This window comes from Equus caballus, chromosome 1 (genome assembly GCF_041296265.1).
Source record: "Equus caballus isolate H_3958 breed thoroughbred chromosome 1, TB-T2T, whole genome shotgun sequence".
Taxonomy (NCBI): Eukaryota; Metazoa; Chordata; class Mammalia; order Perissodactyla; family Equidae; genus Equus; species Equus caballus.
In genome coordinates, this window is record NC_091684.1 from 9,367,950 (window position 1) to 9,386,488 (window position 18,539).

At 55.6% G+C, this 18,539-nt stretch overlaps 1 long non-coding RNA gene across 1 annotated transcript in view; it reads left to right on the forward strand.

Annotated features, from left to right (window-relative positions):
- Positions 1-4,006: 4,006 nt before the first annotated feature.
- LOC106782035 (uncharacterized) overlaps positions 4,007-18,539 on the forward strand; it is a 73,196-nt gene continuing 58,663 nt past the window's right edge. Inside the window, exons 1-2 of the long non-coding RNA XR_011433835.1 lie at positions 4,007-4,145; positions 11,141-11,537. This is a non-coding gene — a long non-coding RNA (uncharacterized lncRNA). The remainder of the gene's footprint in view (positions 4,146-11,140; positions 11,538-18,539) is intronic.

Below are 18,539 nucleotides of genomic sequence, written 5' to 3' on the forward strand. Positions count from 1 at the left end.
TGCTTACCCAGTATGTGCTTACTGGTGTGCCAGCCCCCCTGGGGCTGGAGCAGGGGTGTGTGGACAGTGAAGGACAAGGCGGAAGGCCTGCATGCTTCGCTTTCCAGGCTCCCGGCCATAAGGTGGGGGGCCGTGTGATGGACAGCCCAGGTAGCAGGCAGCCAGGAGCAGGCGGAGGCTTTGGAATCAGACGTGGCGTGGAACGTCAGAGCCATTGCTGCGCGTCTTAGAGCCTCACTCTCCTCATCTGCGGAAGAGGGATGAGGAGAGGTTTTCAGGAGAGGTCTGAGGAGTAAAACGGATGGGGTAGGTAAAGCTGGCCCAGGACCCGGCAGAGCTGTAGATCAGTAAGTGAGTTGCTAACCCGCATGGTGCAGATGCTGCTGATGGCATCTGAGCATTGTCAGGAGTCTCCAGCACACAACCGGAGGGCGGGGAACCTCTGTATGAGGGTGATAGCCGGAGGAGGAGAGATGGGGTAGAGTTGATAGGACTGGCCATCCCCCAGCAGGGGAGCAGTGGCCCAAAGGAGAGAGAGAACCTGCCCAGAGTGTGGGATGCCCACACGCAGAATCGTCCAAAGAAAGAATAATCCAGGTGCTATTTTGCACATAAGTCCTCTATTAGTCGCCTGGGGCTGCCATAACAAAGTGCAACAGACTGGGTGTCTTAAACGACAGAAATTTATTTTCTCACAATTCTGGAAGCTGAAAGTCCGAGAGCCAAGTGTCTGCCTGGTTTGTTTCTTCTGAGGCCTCTCTCGCATGGTCTGTCATCTGTGTGTCTGTGTCCCAATCTCTTCCTCTTATAAGGACATCAGTCACATTGGGTTAAGGTTCACTCAAATGACCTCATTTTAACTTAACTACGTTGACAAATAAAAATGGCAAGTAATAGGATATATTGGAATATATGAGGAAGCCATTTGGTATAAACCTAATTCGGCCTGACCTTGTCTTTCCAAAAGGGCCTGACTGAGGCCATTGAGCATGCATTGTATATCTGCTTTAGAGATTCCCTATGGCAAGAGCAAAAGGCCCTTGAGATAAAGGTGCAACTTCCCTCCTCCTCCCAACGTTGGCGTCTCCTTAAGGATTAAGTATCTTTCCTTAGGCTAGAAACTGATTGCTGCGCCCACCTGTGACCACCCAGCTGGAGACAATAGACTTGCCTCCTGCTATGCCCACCAAGATAGCAGACCACTACCTGCTGTGTCCATCAAGCGCTGTGCCGACAGGGCAATCTTGTGACTATTGTGGGAGGGACATTTCAATCATATGTGAAACACCCTCTTTGAGGGTATATAACCACCCTTATACCCCCACTTTGGAGTGCTCTGTTCCTTTGTGGAAAGACTCTCCTGGGTTATAATCCTAAGATTTAAGCTCAGAATAAACTCACCCAAATTTTCATTTATAGATTGGTTATGGATTATTTTCGTCGACAACATCTTTAAAGACCCGCTCTCCAAATACAGTCACCTTCTGAAGTATTGGGGGTTAGGATTTCAATATATGAATTTGGGGGGGGAAATTGACATAATTCGGCCCATAAGAAACCCCAATAATGATTTGTTCTTTGGATTCTGACCTTCCAGAACACCTCATCTAAACTAATCATTGCACATAAGAAAACAGGTTGGGACAAGACTTGTGATTTACCTAGGATGATACACGAGGCAAAGTTACAGTGCATTGCAAGCACTCGGAATTTAAAATTCCCAGTGTCCTCCCTACACGATGGGGACACACCATGTGGGGGCCACTTGTAGGTTTAGAACTGAGCTTCTCAACCCTGGCTGCTTATTAGGGTGAGCTGGTGTGCTTAAAAATTAATATCAATGCCCAAGCCCCATCTCAAATCAGTTCCGCCAGAAGCTCTGGGGATAGGGCCCGGACAACTGTATATTAAACTCTCCCCAGGGGATTCTAGTGCAGGTTTGCAAATTGGATATTGAATATAGATGCATGAGTGGATACTGAGTGTAGGGCATGGTGTTGTCCACCAACTTACCTTGCCAGGCACTGGGTTTGCACAGAAAGTCTGCTGGTGAATAAGACAGACATGGTCTCTGAACTTTTTGGTCAGTACATGTATTTGAAAAATACTTATTGAGCACCACTTGGCTAACCCCAGAGGAGAGGCAGTGGTTCAAAGAAATAGCATTTATCAAACAGCACGTGCCAGGCACTGCTCCAAAAGTGGTATTTCACCACAGGTACAGTTAATGCCATTTTACAGATGATGAGGAAACCAAGGCTTAGAGTGACAAAGAAACTTGCTTTAGGTCATTGAAACAGTAAGTGGTGGAGCCCGGAGCTCTGGGTGGGCTGGACAAGGCTTCTGGGGGCAGGCAGGAAGTAGCCCCAGGTGCCCCAGGGGCTGGGGACACTGAGGGGCAGCTCCTCCATTCATCTCAGGAGCAGGCTGAGGGGCCCCAGGTGTGTGTAACAGCATTCCAATTTGTTTCCAACCTGGGGGAGGGATTCTTAAAAATACCAGCAGGAGCCATTCAAATGATAATATATACACTAAAGCAGCTTAATCACTTTAGGAAAAACTCTTTAAAACACATTTCGGGACTTAGATGTTGTTCCTGAATGTATAATGGCTCAGAGGAGTTTTATTAGCTCCACAGTCTTTATTTTGATTAACTTGCAAATGAGATTTGTTCCCCCATGCACTGGTCCAGTCCCTCAGATCGTTAATGAAATATGTGAGCTAAGAGTGCTTTTATAATTTGCATCACAATACTTGAGCGCAGAGCAGATGGGAGCTAAATGGAAGCGGGAGTAGGGCAGAACCCAGCTCAGAGCAGCCTGTTCAGAAGCAGCCTGGCTCCTGTGGAATGGGTGGTGGAGGGTCTGGGTGCCTTCTGATCTTGGTGGTCTCCTCCCAGGCCAGCCGAGTGGATCTTCCTCTGTGAGATGGAAAGTGAAGGGCGCTAGTAAGATCCACCGGCCCCCAATCTCTTCTGCCTTCCTTTTGATCACAAAAACACTTTAATTTAGTGGCTCCTGAGTGCCGAGCCACATACTTATTAATGACCTGGAAGTTAATTACTCCTGGGAGTAATTTAAAAATACCTATGCAAACAGGACACAAAGCTGCAGGATTTCAGCGGATGACCTCTGAACTTGAACCTGAGTGAGAGTCTGCACCTGCCCCGGGAATTCTAGAATCATGGAGGGTCCACTGCCAATCATTTCGTGTTAGAACACAGACCTGAGAGATTGGGAGAAAGGCAAGGACTTGCCCACGTGCGCACGGCCAGCGATGGCAGAGCTGGGATGGGGGTGGTTTCTCAGCCTCCTGGTTTCTTTAACTGTGGGATGAGGGTGGGGTGGCAGTTGTGCTGTCAGAGCTTTTCCCTCCCCGGAGCGGTGTGACCTCAGGCAAGTCCCTGCGTGTTTGTCCTTTATGAAATGAGGGTTGAATTAGGCCAGTATTTCTTAAAGCGAGGCCCCGGCCAAGAACGTCTCTAGAGGTGGTGCCCTGCACTGACCTGGGTGAGCCTGAGCCCCCAACCAGTGAGCACCCAGTGTCAGTGGTCTCTCTGTGCGCCTTGTGAAGGCCTGGAGGAGCCAGGGTCTGAGACCCCTGGCAGAAGATTTCAAGTAGGGACGGCCAGCAAACAGCCACTGCGTTTTGTGAGGTTCCCATGCCTGGTCTCGGGTTTTAAGATCCTCTTGTGACTTAGTTTCCTCCAAAGTCAGTTCCTCGCAAACGGGAGGCCCCAATTCTGCGTGCGGACAGGGAGCTTCGGAATTTGGGTGGAGGACAGGGCTGTGGCGAGTTGCCCCCTAGTCTCTAAGATCCAGTACTCCCTGTGCAACTCGACAGCACCAGGAGCCGGGTTTTGGGGTTTGGCCAGAGCCGTTCGCAGGCGCAGGGCCCAGGGCGCCGCAGGACGGCAGGGGGCGCTGTCCGCAAAGCTTTGCTCCCGTGGCCAGACCTGAGGACCGTGAGCGCGCGTGCGCTGGGGCCCCAGGCTCGCACGGCCGGGGCCCCGCCTCTGCGGAGCCGGGCTCGGAGCGGGTGGTCTCGGTCCCGGCGCTGCAGAGCCAGGCCCGGGAGCCCGCGATGCAGGAGGTCCAGGGGCTGCTGCAGCCTGCGCGAGCCTCGCCACCGTGCAGTGTGCTTTGGTAAAAGTTGTTTTATTATTATTATGAAAAGATCTCCTCGTAGGAAATTGGAAAACGTAGAAACAAATCTCCCACGGCCGCTCCCTGCCGAGACGGGTGCTGTTGCCGTGGGGGCGCCAGTTCAGGCTCCTGGGCCTCCACATGGTTATAGGGCTCGGCCTTCTAGCTTGCTGGGGGTCGCTGTGGATGGCTTCTGCCCTCTCAGAGCCCAGGCGTGGCCCCCTGCACCTCTCTGGAGCCCCTTTTTTTCCCCTGAGTAGAGGTGAGGCTTCCCGAGCGGCGGGAGGATCACCCACCGCGCCGGGATGGTGATTGTAAAGAGCTGTACGGCCAACTTGACAGTGATGGTCGCCTGTGCCTGCACCGGGCAGGAGACAGGGGGCGCTCTGACCTTGGGGGAAGGCCCCCCGCCCCGGAACTCCCAAAAGCTCCGTGGACTGGCTGCGGTGGGAGGGATTTGCAGCCTGAGGTCTTACAAGGACCGTGGGGTGGTTTTTTGGTCTCTGGGGGCCTCAATTGGGGGCACAATGGGGTTACTAATACTTGTCCTGGTGGTTGGGGGAGGGGAGTTGTGCAATGAGTGGGAGGATGTGGGGTCTGCTGCTCACCTGGCCTGGCTGTAGCCCGGCAGACCCCGGCTGCACGAGATAGTGACAGCATTGCCCGGGGGATGTCTGGCAGACCCCGGCTGTGTGGGCGCCAAGGGCCAGGCCCGTGGCTGGGGCCCAGACCTGAACTTAGTGCAGTCAAACTGGATAGATGGGGAGCGGGGAGCTGAAAAGGGCGAGACCCCAACCCCTCCAGGCGCTGCCCCGCCCCCAAGCTTTCTTCTGAGTCCTTGGAGCTGGGTACCAGCTCGGCCTTGGATAAGTTCTGAAACCTGTGTAGTTTCTGGTCCTCATTTGGAAGTGGGAGCAGGGTGTTGGGTGGGGGCAGTGCTGGGACCTTGGTCCTACCTGTCTCCCTTTCTTTCCCCACCTTCTCCTCTGGGAGGGCACTGGGATCACCCAGACTTGATAAACTTGCAGGTGCCCTGGCCCTGCTCCGACTAGCGGCTTCTGTAGGTCTGGGTGGCCCAGGAATCCTCCTGGGAAGAACCCTCCTGGGGTCTGGTGGTGGACCCCATGGGCCCCAGCACTGGGCAAGGAGGGGCCAGGGGAGTGGGGTGTGGGGAGGTGCCCACCCTAAGACCCATCAACCCGTACAAGGCGATGTCGAGAGTGAGGGAGGTCAGCGGTTTGGGGGACTCAAGGCAGCACACTGAGTCCATATTTCACCTGGCAGGGCTCCTTGCTCCAGGAAGTGAGGACACTCCGGACTTGGATGGCCTGGGGCCCAGGTCCTAATAATGGTTCACTGGCCTGAGGCCTGGGTTCTAATCCTGGTTCACTTGCCCGAGGCCTGGGTGCTAATCCTGGGGTCACTGACCCAAAGTCTAGGTTCTAATCTTGGGGTCACTTGTTTAAGGCCTAGGTTCTAATCCTGGGTGCACTTGCCCAAGGTCTGGGTTCTACTCCTGGTTCACTTGCCCGAAGCCTGGGTTCTAATCCTGGGGTCACTGGTCTGAGGTCTAGGTTCTAATTTTGGCTCACTTTCCCGAGATCTGGGTTCTAAATCTGGGGTCATTGGCCTGAGGTCTGGGTTCTAATCCTGGGTTCATTTGCTTGAGGCCTGAGTTCTAATCTTGTGGTCACTTGTTCAAGGCCTAGGTTTTAATGCTGGGTTCACTCACCCAGTGCCTGCCCCTCTCCCCATGGTCTCCATCTGATGAGTGCATGAGTAGGGATAAGGGTCCTGTCCTCTCTTCCCCATGGGGGCAGTTCATGCTTTCGAGTCAGGAACCCCCATGCAGCCCTGCCAGTTGGTAGCTCACGGGGAGGTCAGGCAGCTCTTGGCGTCTTCAGGCAGGAGTTAAGGCTCGACCCCCATGGAGCCTGGGCCCAGACGCCCTGTCTTGCTGTGGAGTTAACCGATACTCCAAACCCCATGCTCATGCCAACAGTTACCCCAAGTTCTCCAACCCAAGAGTGGCTGAGGCTGGTTTGGTAAGCAGGGCCCAGTGGGGGGCTCCCGCCTGTTCTGGAGGCCAAGGGTGGGGCCCAGGTAGCTTCCAGCCCTGGCTCCCACACTTCTATCCAGTTCCTGCTGCAGGAGCTGAGCCCCAACCCCCAGGCAGAGCTGTGACCCCACCCCACCTGGGGCCTTGCCCTCTCTGGAGAGATCTGCTGTTTCATTCCTTACTGGAGCTGGGCTCTCCCGCAGAGGGGAGGGGCCTTGCCTAGTCTGGAGGAATGTCTGCCTCACTGCAGCCCTCTCTGGCTGCTCTCCCTCAAGGTGGGGGAGCCCCTCATGGGGTGTGGGAGCATTGGACTGCAGGAGCAGTGTCTGCCCCCGTTGGCCAGAACTCAGTCTCCCCTCTGCCTGGCCTGGCTGTTTGCGCTTCTCACCTCCAGAGTGCGTTTGTTTGGGTCGACTCGCCCCCTGCCAACAGCCAGCCCAAGGCCTGTCTGCGGCAGCCAGACAGGGCCCCGCCTGTGGCCAGCCACTTTTCCAGAGGAAAATGGGGCCCCACAGGAGCCCCCACACGCCCTGATCGCAGCTTTGAAGGTGGAAGCCGGGAGGCGAAGTCAAAATTGCATGAAGGGTAAACAGCTGAGGACCCAGTCTGGCCTGGTCGGGATCCCGGCTGGCTACAAAGAGACACTGTGAGGGATCCCCTTGGAGCAGAAGAGGCCCATTCAGTTCTCCCAGAACGGGATTTGCCTGCTAATTAGGTTGGGAGGACCAGGACCGTAATGGTGGGTGGGCTGCAGGAAAGGATGGGATGGGTGGGGGAGCTAGTGACCCTGTTGGGGAAGAGCCTACTGGCTCTGACCGGCTAGAACCAAAAGTCCAAACCTGGTGCTGCAGACCAGCTGCTCCAGAACCATGCAGGGAGCTCATTAAAAATGGTGATGCGTCTGCTCTGTCTCAGACCTCTCTGTTGAGACGACAAAACCAGCACTGGGTGGGGGGCTTAGCATATGCTAGACCCCTGCCTGGTGCTTTAAGGTGACCAGGCCTTCTGCACCATTGCCCCTCAGCATCTTCCTGCATGTGAATGGGAACGGGGACAGAGAATGGGAGCCCTCCAGCTCTGGGTGAGGGTCTGGGCCAGGAGGAACCTCCAAGTGGTCTTGTTCCTTTACTCAGTGCATCGTGCAAATATTTTCACGTTCTGCACCCTGTCGTGAGAAAGGGTGTGTGAAGCACCAGATTCTTTCATTTCCTCTCACAGCCAGATGGTGCTGTCATCCTCCCCATTCCAGAGGTGAGAAGACGGGCTCCATGAGGTTCACTGACTTACAAAGGCCACACCGTGCTGGGGCTGGGTCACTCCCCACCATTCTGCCTTCTGGGGGTGGACAGGCCTGGGCACATGATGTTGTGAAAAGCTCCCTGTGATTTGACTGGGCAGCCCTGTGGAGAGCCACGGTCCAGGTAACTTCTTGCTGCTACTTCACATGGCCTCACTGCATGTGGGACATGCTTCAGGGCTTCCCAGGGCTCTGGGTCGGGGAGGTAAGGGAGATTCCCCTAAAAGTGCTGATGGATAGCAGGAAGACAAGCCTCAGGGAGGACCTGGCTTTCTGGGAAAGGAGCCCACTTCTGTAGAGGGACGTCCACTCATGTACAGGGTCCTCTGGTGTCCCATGTGGCAGTGGTGGCAGCTGAGAGTCATTTCTAGACCCTTCTGGAGATGCTGCTATTCCTGTGACAGCACCAGCTTGCTTGCTTAAAAATGGTCTGAATGGGGGCTGGCCCGGTGGTATAGTGGTTAAGTTCACGTGCTCCACTTTGGCGGCCTGGGGTTCGTATTTTCGGATCCTGGGTACGGACCTAGCACTGCTCTTCCAGCCCCACTGTGGCAGTGTCCCACGGAAAACAGAGGAAGATGGGCACAGATGTTAGCTCAGGGCCAATCTTCCTCACACACACACACACACACACAAATGGTCTGAATGAATCTTGGTGGGCATCCAGTGGGCTCACTCCAGCTCACCTGACTTTGTGCCCACCCTCTGGGCCGGGCTGGGAGGCTGGCACCCAGCAGGCATCGTTCAGCTTGTTTGGAGTGTGGTAAATGGATCCCGAAGGTGGGACTGAACAGGGTGGCCAGCTGCCTGCTGCTGGAGTTAGGGCCCGGGGCTGAGCAGGGCGTGGCAGGGGCAGAGCGAGGGTGAGTGCTGCTCAAACCGGGCCGAGGGGGTCCTGGGTGACTCCCTGCAATACACTCGTGGGTCTGCAGCAGGGTGTCTTGGTGGCCGGGTGCGGGGCAGCCATGAGTCGCTGACCACAGACACAAGCCTGGGGCTCAGTGGCTCTGATGGCTGGGTCAGCACTTGGTCTTCGGTGCTCCCTGACCTGCACAGCCGCACATCCAGGCCCCAGCCCCTCCCTGCCCCGTTGCTGATTTGGGTTGCAGAGGGAGGCTTGGGGACATCCCTGCAACAGGCTTCTCACCCTCCTGGGCACCGTGACTTCCTGTGTGAATTAGCCTGTGAACGGGAGCTGTGATTCCCATTATTCTCTCTCAGGGCTCAGAAGAATGTGCTGGGACAGGTGAAAAACGGGACAAGTTTGCTTAGCCAGCAGCCTGTTCCCAAAGCAGTGCACAATTTGCATTGAAAAATGGCTTTCTGTTGCTTAGGCTGTCCCTTGAGTCCTGGTAGGCTTCCGGCTGGAGGCCAGAGAGGGAACTTGGCTGGGGGCTGTGAGGCTGGCCGGAGCCCAGGAAGGCCCCTGCAGGTGTTCCAGTCTCCAGGGAATCTGACATCCGTGCTGGTTCCTACCTCTGCTCTGGTTTTGAATGAAGGATCAGTGGACTGATGGAATCGAAGATAAGAGAATGTGGAAATAAATGTGACTTCTTCGGCTCTGTAAGATCTTACTCTTGAAACTAGAGACTGAATTTCAGAGCTGCAAGAGGTGAAGAGCCCTAGGCGGCCCCCTGGTTGACGGAGAGCTGAGACTTGCTCAGGGACACACAGCAGGTTAGTGGCGGGAGCTTCCTTTGGAGTTGGAAATCAGAGCCAAGCGGCCTGGTTCGTGTCTGCTTTCTTTTAGACCCAGACCCTTATGTGCTGATGACATGTTCACTTGACATGATGAAATAGGAAAGAAATTGTCTAGTTTTCTACTGCGGTGTAGCAAATTACCACAAACTTAGTAGATTAACACACATGCCTTCATTATCTCGTCATTTCCATGGGTCAGGAATCGGCATGGCTTAGCTGGGTCCCCTGCTCAGGTGTTGGCAGCCTGTGTTCCTTTCAAGAGCTGGGCGCCTCTTCCAAGCTCACGGGATTGTTGGCAGAATTCAGCTCCTTCTGGTGGTAGGACTGAGGTCCCTGCTTTCTTGCTGGCTGTCGGCTGAGGCCACTCTCAGCCCCTAGAGGCTGGCAGTGCCTTGCCACGCAGCCCCCTCACACAGTGCAGCAGCTCACTTCTTCAGGGCCAGCTGGAGGGTTTCCCGCTCTGGTCTGCTAAGACATAATGCAGTGTGATCAAGTGAATCAGCTGAGGGACGAGCCCACACCTTTGCCATATTCTGTTGGCTAGGAGCAAGGGACAGGTTCCACCTGGACTCAGGAGAGGGCAGTAGACCAGGGTGTGTCTCCCAACATAGAGAAGGAGGTCTGTACAGAGAAAGCGTGAGAGAGCACACAGGAGGTCAGGGTTTCCAGGTAAGGAGGTACATTGACTTGAGGCATACTGCCCACCCCCCCACCTGCGTTTAAACTGTGCTTATGACTAACTGCATTATTTGGCTAATATGGGTGCTGATTTGGCTGTGCTGAGATATGACACTGGACCTGATACTGCTGCTGAATTTCAGGAGCCTGAAAATAATGGAAAGGTTGATTTCCGCTCTGTGGCCCCTCTTCCTGGAAGAACAGCCAAGGCTCTGTGTGCTGAGTTGGCCTCCTCACCCTGGGAGAGGATCAACAGTTTCTTTGTATATCCAGGGCCCCCCTCAAGACAGGCCCCCTCAGCCCCTCTTTGGGTCTGCAGAAGCAAGGACAATGGGCGTCAGGGCAGGAGGCCGTGTGCGCTTTGAGGGAAGGGCTGGGGTTTGGTTACTGTGATTGGCAGAGACTGGTGCCCTGGCACCCCCAGATGGGAGAGTGGCTGCACAGATGTTGGGGGTGGGCATGAGGCTGGATACCCGGGGCTGTGACAGCAGGAGCAGCAGCTAGAGGCCCCGTGGCCAAGCTCATGGTCAACGTAGCAAAGGCCCAGTGGAGTAAGCTGACCAAGGACAGGGCTTCTCTGCCATGGGCCCTGGGTTCATGTAGAACCAAGTCTTTGAGCGGCAGAGGGAGGCCCTAATGTTACTAATTCTGGATGTCTGGCCAACCCTGGGGAGCGGGGTGTTGAAAAAAACCCTAAGCAACCCAAGTTTGAGTGCTGAGTAGAAACGTTTTACTGTCAAGTGGGGAGTCCAGTCTAGACCAGAGATCAGGCTGGGGGGTGGGTTTGGGAGAAGAAACATAAGGTAGGTCTTCCAAAACCCAAAGACCTTGAACTGTCTGTCCCTTTTCAGGATCGCGAGGCTTCCGAGTGATGGCTGGCCGTGACATGGGCTGGCCAGAGGGGCCCGCTGCCTGGCTGAGGTGCATTCCTGGGCTTATGGTGCCCAGCTAACTCAGCTGTGCGTGCAACCTGCCCTAGTGGGGACTGTGGCACTCAACCAGGTCTGCCCCGGGGTGGCCAAGTGACCTGGCCAGGTTGGGATTTGTCAGCGGCCTTAGCTAGATTTAATTTTAAGAAAAATTATCAAAGGAGATATTTCTCGAATCTGAGTGTCATGGAGCAAAGCTGTGCTTGTTACATAAATAAAATGCTATTCGTGGCTGGCAGCTGCTTTGTAAGGTCTGCAGAGTGAGTTCCTGCGCCTTGGGTGGACCTACATGGTCAGAGGGGTCCAGGGTTTTATTATATCTGTTTTCCAGACGAGGAAGCTGAGATCCTGACCAATAAAATGAGCAGCACCAACTTCACAGGACTTCAGTGGCAGAGCTGGGGCAGTGTCCCCTGAGTCTGCCCATCTGCGAATCTGGTGGTCCTCAGGCTCCGGAGTGCCCTCGAGACCCGTGGGAGCATCTACGGCTCCTGCACGCCCCGCGCAGGGCGGGTCCACTGCGTGCATCTTTGTAGCAGCCTTCCCAGGTGCTTCTGATGCGCAGCAGAGTTGAGAATGCCTGGAGCGAGGTTTCAGTGCTCAAACCCAGCAGCTTTGCTCAGTGATGAGACGAAGAGAAGCATCATCCACCACTTGAGTACTGAGTGATTTCATCTAGGACAACTGTTCACAGATTTCTTTTCCTCGGACTGAGTCAGACCATGCAGGTATGACTACCTATGTGTTCCATGCTGACCCACTGCCCACACTGAGAGTTCAGAATCCACAAGTCAGCAAACTTTATTGGGCACCTGCTGAGTGTGAGGCAGGGTGTGCTGAGTTGGACACCACAGACAGCCCTCCAGAGGCCAGGAAGCTCCCCTTAGCTCTGCATAGTCTATTTGTTCTCGTAAGAGGCGCCCATCAGGGCAAAGTGGAGGAGGCTTCTGGGTGCTTTAAGGGACACAGAGAGCGACAGGTTCAGGGTTGCTGTGGGAGTGGGATGCCTGCTGCCTCCTGCAGTTTTGATCTCAGTAGGGGCTTGTCTTTGCCACCCCTTGGCTGCCTGTCCTGGCTCTGACATCACTGGCCTTATGACTTGGGTCGCTGCCTGACCTTCCCACCTGCAGTGGGAGGAGGAGCTGGGGCGCCAGGGGAGGAGCATGGAGGAGCTGAGGTGCCAGGGCAGGAGCACGGAGGAGCTGGGGCGTCAGGGGAGGAGCACAGAGGAGCTGGGGTGTCAGGGGAGGAGCACGGAGGAGCTGGGGCGTCGGGGAGGAGCACGGAGGAGCTGGGGCGTCAGGGAGGAGCACGGAGGAGCTGGGGCGTCGGGGAGGAGCACGGAGGAGCTGGGGCGTCAGGGGAGGAACACGGAGGAGCTGGGGCGTCAGGGGAGGAGCACGGAGGAGCTGGGGCGTCAGCGGAGGAGCACAGAGGAGCTGGGGTGTCAGAGCAGGAGCATAGAGGAGCTGGGCCCTTTAAATGGGGCATTATAGCCCATGCAGTAGTGTGACCGGCAACGGAAGGGGCTCGGGCCCAGAGGCTTGGCGGTGGGATGTGGGTGCTTCTCCCTGGCCCCAGAGTGGGCAGAGTTGATTGAAGGCAGGGACAGCTGCCATCCTGACTAAAGGGCACAACGGTATCACAGAAAATAAGCTTAATTGGCAAAATGTAATTGGATTCCAGGAGAGAAATGAGCGGCCTCTCCACACCTCCTCTGGCAGTGCCTGGGTTAGAAAGTCACATTCAGGAAGGGCTCAGCTTTGCACACAGTGTGGGAAGGATTGGTCCCTTCTCTGCACTTGACAAATAAACGTGAACACATGTATCAAGAATGTCAATCGGAAGGTACCAAGTTATCTGCCTTCGTGGGTGCCTGCTGCTTCTCTGGCCCTTAGAGTTGAGCACGTGCCCTGAGCTACAGGACACCCAGGTTTGGTCCCCAAGTGGTGCACATCCACATGCTCCCTCCACATCCGTGAGGTGAGGTTGTTGACGCTGCTCTCTGAGATGGTGACTTGGAAGCAAAGGGCCTGGGAAAGAAGCTGGATCAGACCCTTGGCTCTCGCTGGTGTCTGGCTCCTCGGGAAGGCTGCGGCTCTCTGCAAGGCTCTCGTCCGCCTCGTTCCTTTGAAACGGTGTTTGTGTTGGGCTAGGACTCCGGCCACCCTCGGAAAGGCCAGGGGCGTGACTATACATGCAGCACCTGGGATGTTTGATACTTACAGGGACAAGCCCCTCTCCCCTCGCCCCTTGGCAGATCTCGCATATGTTAGGATGCTGTCTGCCAGCTCCCGCCCCTGAGATCTCTGCCGACAACTGGCAAACTGTTGGGGAGACGAGAGAGTGATGACTAAACCTTTTGGGAGTTTCACACCCCGGATGCGTCCTCGGTGTCTGAAAGGCTGACAAGTGACCTCCTTGCTCAGCTATGGGATGTTCCGTGACGCCAGGCAGGCAGCATGCACGTGGCTCAGCTCGGCCCCAAGCTCGCCCTGGCTGCCGCTTCCCCTGCCCCATGAGGGGGTCTGCTCTGAGCGGACTAGGGAGCGAGGGAAACCCGACTCCATTACACATGCTTGTTTTTCTGATACAGTAATATATGCTGACTGAGAAACGCTTAATACAGAAAAGATGCACAGGCGGGCAGAAAAATCACGCATAACCCCTCTCTCAGAGAGAACCCCTGAGGATGTGTGAGCACCTTTCTTTCTGGGCTTCCTGTCTATACCCTCACATAACCGTTCCTGCCACAATCGCGGCACCGTGGGTAACAGTGTCTGGGAAGGCAGAGGTGAATTTACCGACTGTGTTCCCCTCAAGAGTCTTGTCTGTGGTCTCCCTGAATTTTGCAGATGGAGAGCAGGTGGTGCCCAGCTTGTGGGGGGGCATGAATCTTGAGACTCCAGAGAGGAGGTGTATAAGGAGCCAAGGCCTTTTGGGAAGACGCTGGGCACCAACTGCCCGGTCCCAGTGCCCCAAAATACCAGGTAGGGAGAGCTGTCGAGTGGTTCACTATGGCCCCCGTCTGCTTCTAGGGTCAGAGTAGGCTCACAATGTCTCTATCAGAAACCTGTCTTGAGGAAAGGGGGCTTCTAGGCTGGGGAACTGGGCTCCACACCGGGGCAGAGTGTCCCTGTGGCCCCCCTGTGGTCACTCTTGTCCTCTAGGACAGTGCTGCAGTGTCCTGGGTGGCCCCCAGGTCTCCAAGGGTAGTGGACATCTGTATGTGGTGGACGCATTCTCCAGAATTCCCTTCCCTACATGGTTTCAGGTTAGTGTGAACCACAGAGATGTTTTGCTGAGATTTCGAAGGCAGGAGTGAAGTAGCAGCCATATTCTCTCACACGTGGGAGACTGGAGCAGGGCACAAGGCACTGTGGCAGCTCACAGACCTCGCTGCTCACCAGCAGGCTCACCTCGCTGACCTGGGGCCGCAGCTCCTCCAGCTCCGGCTGGCTCTCCTCCTTCAGCCTCTGCAGCTCCTGGGCTGGGGGTGTGTTTGGCTGCACGATGAACAGCCCCAGAGTCAGGACACCCCCATCATCCAAGTTGGTTCCAGTCCATCCTTGTGGGCTCTGCTCATCTTGTTTTTCCTGACTTCCCCCACTTCACACCCACTTTCCCTTCTCGGCTGCCCACTTCAGGCTGTGGCACCAGACAGAGAAGGGACAGCCTCCCAGAGACGGTTTAATCAGCTCTCACAACTGGGCAACACAAAACCCTATAATAAATCATATATATATGTGTACATTATTTATATATATGTATTTATATAATCATATAATTTTGTGATAAGAAATTGTTATATTATTTATTATACAATTCTCACATCCAATTCTTGCCTGGGAAGTGACCAGGCTGTAGTCACACTGCTCCAGACGCCGGCTCAGCCCTGGCCATGAGGCACCACAGTCTGCTGAGGACATGCTCCCCACTTCAGGGAAGAAGCAGGATGGGGAGGGCGCTCCTCACCACCATCTCACCCCACTGTTGCTTCTCCGTTTCTTCAAAACGGTCAGCTCACAGGGCCAGAGCTGGGCCTTGGGCCAATCGCCACGGACACTTGGCTGATTCAGAAGGGAGGAGGGTGAGTCCCGGGTGGAAGAATGGGGAGACAAAAGCTCAGAAAGGAAAGGGTGCCAGGAGGGGAGCTCTCGAAGACTAAAGAGCCCCCATGTGGTCTTCACCCCAGGGGAGGGCACAGCGTTGGGATGCTGCCTGGTGCCAGCAGCTGGGCTCTCTGAGGCACGCACAGCAGCCTGGCAGGTAGCACTGTCCCCTGGCCCCTGGAGACCCCAGGCACCAGGGCAGAGTGAGGTCAGAGCCGCAGACTACTGAGGCCCATCTGGAGGGGTTTTGTGCTTGAGAGAAAACTCAGGAATACCTTCTGTGCACAACATGCAGGGGCTGAGGGGCTGGGAAAGACCCCCACCTCACAACCCTCAAGGTGGTGCCCAGAGCTGGGGCTGGAGCACACGCCACCTTCTTGAAGCCGAATAATAAAAAAGAGTTCCTTTATACCTAGGTTCACAAGGCTGTGACATCACATGGGACCCGGGGGGGTTGGGAATAAAGGGGCTCCCTGTCCTTGAGCCCCATTGGGTAGGCCCTCTGGATTTAAGGGCTAAGGGATTAGAGACTTCGAACAGAGATGGAGTCACCCACCTTCTTGCAGAAGTCACCTGACAGCTCTTCCAACACACGGCCTCCTGTCCCAAAGGCTGCAGCAAGGATCGTGGAGAGCCTTGCCCCCAGACCCCCACCTCGCCGTCTGGCTCCCGTGCTGCAATCTGGGAAGAAGTTATAGATGTGACATCTTTATTAATATTGCCTTCGGGAGAAAGCAGGAGGCGAGCCAAGAGGCCTGGGACGAACTCGCTCTGCCTCTACAGAAAGCCCGGTGGAGGGACTCCGAGGGGACCAGAAGGGAAAGGGCCTTAGATCTCAGTGGCAGAGCCCGTGTAGGGGACACCTGTGGGGAAAAGAGTCGGTCCACTCACTTGCTAAAGGTGCCTGGGTATGGCCCTTGGCCCCTGGCTCTCATCTCCCTGGAATCAACTAGCACCAGCCCTGCCACACTGGGCCCCAGTGTCCAGGTATTTGGTGATTGATCGCTGGGCTCAGCACTGTTGAGGGGCTGTAGGAGGGCGATGATGCGTAGTTTGAGATCCACTAGAGATTGCTGCGGGGCAGGCAATGCCGAAGTCCAAGGTTGCCTGTTCGTGGAATCTGGTCAAAGAATGCAGCTGGAATGGGCCCGGAGGCCCGGGCCGGTAGAAGGCTCAGGGATGATGGAGGGGAGGTGTGTCATGCAGACTCTGCTGTGGACCAAAGCTTTTGGGGCCACCCCATACGTAAGCTTCCCTGGACCCTGAGAAGTCCCTGTGTCAGGAGTGCCCTGTCAGCCGTAGTCAGATCCCGTGGCAGCTGGTGGTAGAGCCCTGCTTCGTGGCCTGGTCCTCAGCAGCCCAAGGCGTGGGGGTGTGGCTGGATTCCACGTGCAGTAGCAGTGCGGGCTCAGAAGACAAGCTCCCGTGTGCCTCAGCCAGCATCCTCTCAGGGACAGGTGTGCCCCTTCCTGTCCCCCTCATCCCAATTCCTCCAGCAGCAGGGAAGACCCAGCAGGAGTGAGCCTCAGCCTGGGCTCAGGAGACACCCTGGGCCTGCTGATGTGCGGGTGGCCACCAAAAACTGGTCAGAACTGTGGCCTCTGCCACACGCCAGGGCTCCTGCTGTGACGGATCGAGTCAGCTCAGCTACCCACAGTCCTCCCTCAGAGTGACGTGGATATTGTTCAAGTGAAGCGCACCCCAACCTGCCTGGTGCCTTCCACACCTGACAGCCCCCAGACTCCCCAGGTCACCACTCATGGACCAGCACCCCGAAGTCCAGATGACTAGGTTGAAAGAAGAGAGAAGGTCCAGTCTTCATCCTCACACCTTGCTCCAGCCCTGAGGAGGGGGCAATGCTGAAGGACTTTCTGCACAAACAAAAGATCTCAGCTTCTTGCAGACAGGGCGACTTCCGACATCGCACTCCTTCTTAAAGCCCAGAACCTGGGGCCTCAGATGATGCGCAACCCTTCCTCACAGTGCTTGGGGACAGCCCAGGGCTCTCACCTGATCTGCACGAGTGATCTATAGATAAAAGGAGCAGACCAGGTGGGCAGGAGCTCCCAGAGCAGTGGCTGGAGGCTGAGGGCTTGCTTGCCACTCGCCGTTAGCTCACATAAGCTCTGGAAGCTTCTTGTTATAGCAAGTAGCCTCTCAATTTCCCATTCTGGAAGAAGGATCTGGACTGTTTTGGTAAGGTGAGCACTAGGAATGATGAGTGACTGGTTTTGATAACAGTATTAACACTAGGAGGATGCACAATGTTCGCCTCAAATGATAAGAAGCTCAGGGTCTCACTTTGAGTCAACCCTCACTACATTCCAGGTTAGAGGAAGAAAGGAGGCAGTGAGTGGTGGTTCAGCTACGTGACTTGTTCGTGGTCACACGCTAGTGAGTGCAGAGTCACAAGCAAAGGCCAGCTGCCTCGACTCTACCCAGAGCGCTCTCCCCTCAGGACTGCCTGCCTCCACCTGGACAAGGAAGTGGGTTTACCCCATAGGGGAATACACAGATCTTCAGGCTGCCAAGCCCCACCCTGTCCCTCGGTACCTGACTTTTCAGGCCCAACTGTATGCCCTGCCTCCGCCCACCCAGGGCCCCCTTTCTTCACCAGGGCCTTTAGCATCTCAGCGTGTGGCTTCTCCCTTTCAGGGTCCCTCTTCTGCCAGACCAGCTGTAGCACGTGCACAGGCCCCCAATTCTCCCTGGAAGGAGAGTTTCATGCCCGGCACTCCAGGAACGGGCATAACAGGTCCAACTCCAGAGCAGAAGTCTCACAACCTCCCTGGGCCCTCAGGGCCACTGGCCTGGGCTGAGGTTTCTGCACACACCTCCCCTCGCCCCCTTCTGACACAGTTGTGGAAACCCCCAAAGGCTCTTTGTCCTCTCCCTCAGTCCTGAGGGGGAGCTCGGTGAACTCAACCTACCCAGCACCTGCTCTTCCCTTTGTCACCCTGAGCTTGCCCCAGGAAGGGACACGGCAATGCCATGGGAGGGAACAGTACACCAGTGCCCAGGCAGCTGCTCTGTTGACCCAGGGGGTAGTTTGCATCTCAAAGACCCCAGACAAGGAGATTCTCCAGTCTTGGGGCTTCTTGTCCCACAGGGAACCTTTCCACATAGATGCATGCGACTACGCTTTTCTTAGAAAGGGTCCTCAAGCCAACCATGATGTTCTTAAGTGACATAGGACCCAAAATAATTTAGACTGATTCTAGTAGGATACCCCATGGTGTTACACAGGAAGTGTCCAGGCGCCAGCAGGGGGAATTATCTTTAGGTGGGACTCACAGCAGGAAGTGGCCCTCCCTCCCAGGAGGGTTTCATGGCAGAGGAGCAGCATAGGATGTAGGGTCAGACAAAGCTAGAGCGCATCCTGCCTCCATCCTTCCAAGCTGCGTTGCTTTTGGCAAGATGCAGACCTTCTTTGTACCTCAGTTTCCTCCCTGAAACTGGGCACGAATCTCGTCCATGCGATAGCGTTGTGATGAGTAAGAAAAGGCACTTGGGATGCTCACCGCAGACCTCGCCTCCAGCGCCTCCAGCGCTCACTTAGTGAAGGCCTGGGCAATGGAGACTGGTTAGCAGTGGACCGGGGCGTTTAAAGAGGGGACA